Here is a 9,651-nt window from a genome sequence, read left to right on the forward strand (position 1 = left end):
GTTTTCCGGAATAACCCTTTACCGGTGTTTGCAAAATATTTTTGTGGGTTTGGTGGGTTTCAGATTTGAAAATTTTAGCTCAAAACTTGCGGTTTTGTGTCACCCACTTGCTAACCTTGTATTTGGAAAGCAACACGTCCAGTTTACTTGTCCCGTATATTACCTTTCGGTAAACTACCGTCCGGTTGTAAAGGAAAGCGTTGAACAAGCAACTGTTAAGGCAATGTCCCCTGACATGCTTTTAATTATGGTCTATAACGTGTCGGACGCAATTACTATCCTTGGTAGGAGCAATAGTAAAGCTCACCCTTATAATTTTTTCGGTCTGGCACAAGGTCATGTCTTTGACCATGCTATGCAACCACCGTTCTTACGGTTGACACCCGATTTGGTTCAGGTGACCTAATGAATTCCAGGTGAATTCCTAGGATTTTACGTTCAAAGGTAATGAACGCATTGAAAATGGGTTTTCAGAAAACAAATCGGTTTTATTTTTGATCAAAATATTTTCTCGTTCAAGCTCGAGTTTAGATATCATCGAATTCCATGAGTTTGTAATTCTCAATCTTTAAGGTCAATCTCTAGGATTGAGTAATATCAGTCTTAAAAGCTGATTTTTAATCTTTAAGGAGATTATCCTTTCTGGGGATCTGATTCATTAGTCTTATCCAGCTAATTTGCATGGTGCCCCCCCATTGTACGAGATAAATCCTTCTCATGGTTAGGATAAATCTGACCACTTGGCGACCCTGTTTGATGCTGAGGTCCGTGGATTTCCTGCTGATTTTAGTGATGACTTTTCTAGATTTTTCGTCAACCTACAGCTGGTCTGGACGACAACTTCATGACCTAAATCAAGAAGCGCGTTTCTTTTTCGGAAGACTTTACTTCCTTTTAATGATGGAATTGATTCATCATGTAGATCCATCTCTTCTTTTCTTTCATCGGGTAAAACAGTTTAGTTTAGTCCAAAGCAAAAGTATTTTCAGTTATTTGTTACAGATATATGTGACATATGTTTAAAATAATTTGGTAAATTTTCCCACACTTGGCTTTTATTTTCCTTTTTATCGTCCTCTATTCCATTTTAAATGAATTTTGACATTTTAGTTTGTTTCTCAATTTATGTCCTTTCCGAGGTAACAATAATTTCGGTGTTAAAACCTAGTTTTATCGTTCATAAATATGTATAAACATGATTTTGAATTCATTTAATTGAAAATTTTGAAAAATTTTACTAGAATTGGGTAGTCAGTATATAAGACTAGGGCTGTTCTTTTTTTATCAGAGAGCACTAGATTCTAATACAACTACTGCTTTACTAGTATTTTTAATGGTAACCAAGTGTTTAATATAAAAATTTTAAAATCCGAAAGAATTTAACCCCTTCCCACACTTAAGATCTTGCAATGCCCTCATTTGCAAGAAATCAGTAACAATTTAAATTATTGAGGGTGATTTGTGTGAAAATGATTAAATTTTTACCAAAGTTTCCAAATATATTGGCGTTTGTTTGCTGAATGATAAATGGTGCACATCATTTGTTCATTCCGTCTTGTTGTTATTTCTCATATATTTTGCATCTTGTCGTCAAAATTAGTTGCTTTTGCTGAACTTAATGCCAGTCTTTGAAAATTCGTTGTTTTACCCTGTTGTGTACATAAGATAAACTGCAAACATATATACATATTTTTGAAGTTTGGTATATTACCCCACATTCAAAAATTATTAAAATCTAAGAATAAAAGTTAGATAATTATAAAAATGATTACAATATTAACAAAAATATTAAACATATCAATAATTACAAATTACAAAATAAAAAAAATAATAAGTAAACTAAGGATGATATTGGTACCAATAGGGGTTCCAGGCATAACCATAAGTGCTATAGAATGCTTTGGCAGGATCATACGTAGGATATGGTGGCTGCATCTCTATCGACCAAGGAGGGAAGATGGGTTTCGGTGTAGGAATATAGTTTCTACCTATATGTTGGCAATGCGCTATGATCTGGTTCTGATGAACTTGCCAATCTTCAAATGCTCTCTGTCTAGCATTTTCGTATTCCTGAGAAGCTATAAACCTATGCATTTCTTGCATCTCATTCCCCCCTCCTACATTACCTTGTTGCTGGTTTCTCTCCACCTGTGGATGTCTACCATGGTATCGTACTGCGGCGTTATTTCGCCTCTTCAAAACTTTCGCACCATGGTATACATTTAAACCTATAGTATCGCGGGGTTCCGGCTCTTCTAGTAATAATCCCCCCCGACTTATATCCACACCGAGATATTCACCAATCAAAGTAATAAAAATACCACCTCCTATTATGCTATGTGGTCGCATCCCCCGAACCATAGCTGATAAATAATAACCCACACAATATGGTATACTTACAGCGCTTTGTGGGTCTCGAATACACATATGGTAAAACAAATCTTGTTCATTTACTTTTTCTTTGTTCTTACCCCTTTGTGTAATCGAATTAGCTAAAAACCTATGTATCACTCTTAATTTGGCTCTATCTATATCCAAATAAGAGTAGTTTCCCCCTTTGAAACGGTGATGGCTTGTCATTTGACTCCACACACCGTGTGTATCAAAATTCTCATCTATCTTTCTACCGTTTAATATCAATCCTCTACAATCGGCAGACGCTAACTCCTCAGGCGTATATATACGTAAAGCCTGAGCCATGTCCAGTAAAGACATGTGGCGCATCGAACCGCCTAACAAAAATCTAATAAAAGAACGATCGGTTAAACTAGCTACCCGATCATTCAACTCTATACTACATAACAACTCTTCACACCATACTTTATATACAGGTCTGCGTATGGTGAATAAACATATCCAGTCATTAAAAGAAGAATTACCATACCTCTGTACCAGTAATTCCCTAATTGGCCCGGCCAATTCTACAGCTTCTAAGGGTCCCCATTCTATGACCCTCGGTACCTCAACAACCTTGGAATGAAGAGTATGCAAACCTCTTTGATATTTTGGATAATCTATCCAAAGTCTGTCAAATCTCAGGTTCGGGTGCAACTCTTCCAAATGCATATCGGAAAAGGTCATGACTGGATGAGGTACATCCTGCTTGTAGTAGTTATCTACCTCCTGTTGTTCCAAATTCTCAGCAGGAGCATTGCGGGCTTGGGATGAAGATTCACCCCTTTCATTCTGCAAAACACATCAAACACAAATTTTGTGCATCCAAATATGCATTAGTGTCAGCAAAATCATCAATCAAAATAATTACAATGACATTATCAATTTATATCAAACTTAAGCTCATTTTCACATTTTTATCAAATCTACACTTTTTCAAATAAGCATATACGAAAATGTTCGCCAAGTTCATAAGCATTCAACTCAAATAACATGTCAAAATAATCATTACTAGCAATTAAACAAGTCTCAAATGGCATTATCTTTCAAAATCAAGTTCATGAATTTTAGACTTGAAAAAGTCCACTTTAATTCTCAAAATCATGTTTAGGCTCAAAGTTTGGATCATTTAACTACCTAGACATGTTACACTACTCAATTTAGCAACAATTCATGACAAAAATCGGCCATAACCTGTTTATATCAAAAAGCCACAAATTGCTCAAGAACACAAACCCTAGATTATTCAAAATTTGAAGTTTAAGGCTTCTAATCATGTTAAACAGCATCAATCTAGGTTATACAAGCATAATACATAAACAATTTAAGTCTAATTACACTAAAAAGCATCAAAATCAAATTGGGGAAAAAATGACTCAAGAACACCAAATTTCGAATTAAATGGTGTTTAGGTGTAGAAATTTACCGTTTTTCTTGAGTAATTCTTAGATAGCATCCTTCTCAACATGATTTTAGCAAAAAATTTGGTGATTAACGGTTAAAAATTGGGATTTTTGGGGTTTTTTCTCGGGTTTTTCGGGTCTTTTTTCGCTGTGTTTCGCAGTGTTTTTGTGTGTGGGGGAGTGAAACTGATCAGTTCTTGCGTTATATTTTTTTTTCTGTAAATTGGTCCCTCCGCGAGTCGCGGAGGTTTTTCACTTCAAACTCCGCGAGTCGCGGAGTTTGCTCTTTTTTTTTTTTTTTTTTTTTTTTTTTTTTTATAATCATTAACTTATTAAAACAATTAAGTAATTAATTTTAAAATTTTGTTTCCCTTGTTATTTAGGACGAGGTCGTTTCGGATCGATGTCCTAGTCCGTCCTTCGACAAAATTTTAAAATTTGTCTTTTTGTAGCGATTGTTTTAAAAGCTAAGATTTTTTGGGGTTTTTCAATGTTTTTGGCATACTCTAATTCAATAAGATTAAAAATAATGATAATAAAAGTTCTCGTCCCTCCCTCGGGTAAAGCAATTTCGGTTCAAAGACCTAGTTTTCAACTTACGACGAATTTTAAAAATCATATTCTTAACTTAATGAGATAAAGTAAATTTTTGTTTTTAAATTCACACAACTTAAATATAAAATTCAAAATTAAAAATTAAAAATTCACACCAAACTTAAAATTTGAAATGCATAAAATTAAAAATTCATATTTTAAAAATTAAAAATTCACACCAGACTTAATTTAAAAATTCAAATATTTACAATTTTTAAAAAAAATTGTTTTTACAAAGTTTACACTATTAATTTAAGATTTAAATATTTATTTTAAAAACATGGTAAAAATAAAATTAAAAATCTTTTTGTCTTTTTATCCCACTTTAATCAATCAAATAATATCAAAAATATGCGCCCCTCTTTTCGGTAAAGTAATTTCGGTTCCAAGACCTAATTTAACTCATGACGAATTTTTGAAATATTTTGGGTTGATTGTTTAAAGATATTTATACCTTAAGAATAAACGTTAAATTTCGCAGTGATGTAATAAATTTTTGAATGATATCAATAATTTCGGTCGCCAAACCTAATTTTATTTAATACCAATTTAATACTTTTTAGCGAACAAATTAGCGTTTATTATCAAAAGGTTAAAAATAAAAACTGTACAGACATACCTGTGAAATAGATTTCTTAGTTATATGATCTATTCCATTCATAAGATAGTCGGTTTAATTGGTTTTCCATTGCTACATAAGCGTAACCTCGAGCATTCAGTGTCTTTTCTTCTAAACATATGAACGGTCCGTCTCTGCATAAAGTAACAAATTCGGTATTTGAATAGGTTTGATTATTTGAACATTTACCTCCATGTGACCATTTTCCGCATTTGTGACATCGTTCTAGGTGTCGTGCTCTTCTTTTCGCTGCGGATTTTGATTTTCCTTTACCAAATTGTAACTTATTATCTTCGCATCTGGATTCTTTTCTAACTCCGTCCATTCTTTCTCTGATTACTGATACTAATTCGCTTGGTAGTATGTCATTATTACGTTTAGTGATCAAAGCGTGTAGCATTAGACCATGGTTTAGTTCACAGGCAGTCTTCATTTTGTAAAAACCTAAAAAAAATAAAAATTCAGAATGGGGGGAGAAGACTAGTTCTTTAGGGTCTGCTAGGGAAAGACTATTCGGGTTCCATTTTCGAGAACTACATGAAAACAGACAATCTAACTCTAACAGAAATACATATTATCCTTTAAAGACTTGATTCTCCCCACACTTAGTTAGCTGTGGTGTCGAAATTGTGATTAACTTCGTTGTCGACTTCCATCGGACCTTGTATGTAATGTTTAACTCTGTGACCATTAACTTTAAATTCAATCCCATTTGAATTTATTAATTCTATCGTTCCGTATGGGAAAACTCTTTTGACTATGAATGGTCCAGACCATCTTGATTTCAATTTTCCAGGAAATAGCTTGAATCGTGAATTGAAAAGAAGAACTCTGTCTCCTTCTTTAAATTCTTTTGAACTTCTGATTCTTTTATCATGCCATTTCTTCGTTCTTTCTTTATAGATTAACGAATTTTCGTATGCTTCATGTCTTAATTCTTCTAATTCGTTTAGTTGACTTAATCGTAGACGTCCAGCTTCATGTAAATCAAGATTACATGTTTTCAAAGCCCAAAATGCTTTGTGTTCAATTTCTACTGGAAGATGACATGCTTTTCCATAAACAAGTCTAAAAGGTGTGGTTCCAATTGGAGTTTTGTAGGCTGTTCTAAAAGCCCAGAGTGCATCCTCCAATTTAATGGACCATTCCTTCGGATTTGATCCTACGGTTTTCTCTAGAATACGTTTTAAAGCTCGGTTGGTATTTTCAACTTGTCCACTTGTTTGTGGATGATATGCGGTGGAGATTTTATGAGTTACTCCATATCTTTTAAGAACTTTCTCAAGTTGATTATTACAGAAATGAGTACCCCGATCACTTATTAAAGCTTTCGGTGTTCCAAACCTTGCAAAAAGACGTTTTAAAAAGTTGACTACAACTCGTGCATCGTTAGTTGGGAGAGCTTGTGCTTCCGCCCATTTAGATACATAATCAATGGCTACGAGTATATATAGATTATTATGAGATTTTGGAAATGGACCCATAAAGTCAATACCCCAAATGTCAAATACTTCACATACTTGGATGACATTTTGTGGCATTTCATCACGTTGACTTATTTTTCCGGCCCTTTGACATGCATCACAGGATTTGCAAAGAAGGTGTGCGTCTTTGTAAATTGTAGGCCAATAGAATCCAGCTTCATAAACTTTTCTTGCTGTTAGTTGGGGCCCATAATGCCCTCCTGTTGGTCCTGTGTGACAATGGTTTAAAATTTTACTAGCTTCATCTCCAAATACACATCGGCGTATTATTCCATCGGGACAACTTTTAAACAGATGTGGATCTTCCCAGAAATAGTGTTTTATATCACTGAAGAATTTCTTTCGTCTTTGGTACGATAATCCTTTTTGAAGGAATCCACAAACTAAGTAGTTTGCATAGTCTGCAAACCATGGGATTTCATTATAATCTATCTTCAATAGATATTCATCAGGAAAGTTGTCTTGTATGGCCGATTCATTCAGAACTTCTAATTCGGGATTTTCAAGACGAGAAAGATGATCAGCGGCGAGATTTTCTGCTCCTTTTTTTATCTCGGATTTCAATATCAAACTCTTGTAAGAGTAAGATCCAACGGATTAGTCTTGGTTTAGCATCTTGTTTTGAAAATAGGTATCTAAGAGCAGAATGGTCGGTATAGACCACCGTTTTTGCTAGAACGAGATATGATCGAAATTTGTCAAAAGCAAAGACAATAGCAAGGAGTTCTTTTTCAGTAGTTGTATAGTTCGTTTGTGCTCCTTGTAATGTCTTACTAGCATAATATATAGGTTGAAATCGTTTTTCAATCCTTTGTCCTAAAACGGCTCCCATTGCAAAATCACTTGCATCGCACATTAGTTCAAATGGTAGATTCCAATTTGGTGTTATCATGATTGGTGCATTAGTGAGTTTCTCTTTAAGAATATTAAAAGATTTGATACACTCATCTGAAAAGATGAATGGAGCATCCTTTTCTAGGAGTTTATTCATAGGAGTGGCAATTTTAGAAAAATCTTTTATGAAACGTCGGTAAAAACCGGCATGCCCTAGAAAACTCCTAACTCCTCTAATATTTGTGGGATGTGGAAGTTTAGCAATTACATCTACTTTAGCTCTATCCACTTCAATTCCTTCTTTTGAAACTTTATGTCCAAGAACGATGCCTTCTTTAACCATGAAATGGCATTTCTCCCAATTAAGTACTAGATTTGATTTTTCGCATCTAATTAGCATTCGTTCCAGATTAACTAGACATGATTTAAATGTATCACCGAAGACTGAAAAGTCATCCATGAATACTTCCATGCATTCTTCTATCATGTCGTGAAAAATCGCCATCATACACCTTTGAAAGGTTGCAGGGGCGTTACAAAGTCCAAATGGCATTCGTTTGTAAGCAAAAGTACCATAAGGGCATGTGAATGTGGTTTTCTCTTGGTCCTCGGGTGCTATTGGAATTTGAAAATATCCGGAAAATCCATCTAGAAAACAATAGTAACTATTTCCGGCTAATCTTTCCAACATTTGATCTATGAAAGGTAAGGAAAAGTGATCTTTTCTGGTGGCGTCATTTAATTTTCTATAATCAATACATACACGCCATCCTGTTACAGTCCTAGTAGGAATAAGCTCATTTTTCTCATTTGTAATGACAGTCATGCCACCCTTCTTAGGTACGCATTGAACTGGGCTTACCCATGGACTATCAAAGATTGGATAAATTAAACCTACATCCAGCAGTTTAATAATCTCTTTCTTAACTACATCTTGCATATTAGGATTTAGTCTTCGTTGGCGTTGCACATACGTTTTATGACCTTCTTCCATAAGGATTTTATGTGTGCAATACGAAGGACTTATTCCTTTAATATCATGAATCTTCCATGCAATGGCTGGTTTATGAGCTTTCAACACAGAAATGAGTTGTGATTTCTCATTTTCAGTAAGAGAAGACGATATTATTACAGGTAATTCAGATTCACCATGTAAATAAGCGTATTCCAAATGGTTTGGAAGTGGCTTTAACTCTAATTTCGGAGGTTCTTCTATCGATGATTTATATCGATATCTGTCTTCTTCTTTTAGCATTTGAATTTCTTCTGTTGTTGGTTCATATCCATTAGCTATAAGTGTAGCTAACATTTCAGCTTCATCAATTGGTTCATTACCTTCTCCTAAAGAACATTCTCCTGTTCCTTGTAATTCTGGAAATTCTTCTAATAATTCTGCATGTGCATCTATAGTTTGAATATAATAACATGTATCATCTGCAGATTGTGGTTGTTGCATTGCTCTATCAACTGAAAAGGTAACACTCTCATCCTCTATACTTAGGGTCAGTTTCTTACCGAACACGTCTATCATTGCTTTAGCCGTGTTTAAGAATGGTCTTCCTAATATGAGAGGAACTTGAGAATCTTCTTCCATGTCCAAAACAACAAAATCTACTGGAAATACTAAAGTACCAACTTTAACTAGCATGTTCTCCATTATCCCTCTAGGATATTTTATTGATCTATCGGCTAGTTGTATGCTTATTCTGGTTGGTTTCAATTCTCCAAGGTCTAGTTTAGCGTATAGTGAATACGGCATTAGATTTATACTAGCACCTAAGTCTGCCAATGCTTCTATTGAACTAAGACTACCCAGAAAACATGGAATTGTGAAACTTCCTGGATCAGATAGTTTTTCTGGTATCTTATTCAACAGCACTGCTGAACAATTTGCATTCATAGTAACAGCCGAGAGTTCTTCCATTTTCTTTCTATTTGAGATTAGATCTTTCAAGAATTTAGCATATCTTGGCATTCCTGAAATCACATCAATGAAAGGAAGATTTACATTTATCTGTTTAAACATATCCAAGAATTTGGATTGCTCGGCTTCAAGTTTTTCTTTCTTCATTTTACTCGGGTAAGGAAGTGGTGGTTGGTATGGTTTAACATAAGGTATATCCTTAACTGTGTTATCTTCATTAACCTTCTCAACTACCGGTTCTTTTTCCTTATCTTGATCAGGTTGTGGTTCTGGTGGAGTAGGAATGGTTTCATCAGAAGTTACAGGTATTTCAGGTGGTTTAAGTGTTGTACCACTTCTTGTGGTAATGGCTTTAGATGTTTCATTCCGGGGGTTAGTGTTTGTATCACTAGGTAGACT

This window comes from Rutidosis leptorrhynchoides, chromosome 2 (assembly GCF_046630445.1).
Source record: "Rutidosis leptorrhynchoides isolate AG116_Rl617_1_P2 chromosome 2, CSIRO_AGI_Rlap_v1, whole genome shotgun sequence".
Taxonomy (NCBI): Eukaryota; Viridiplantae; Streptophyta; class Magnoliopsida; order Asterales; family Asteraceae; genus Rutidosis; species Rutidosis leptorrhynchoides.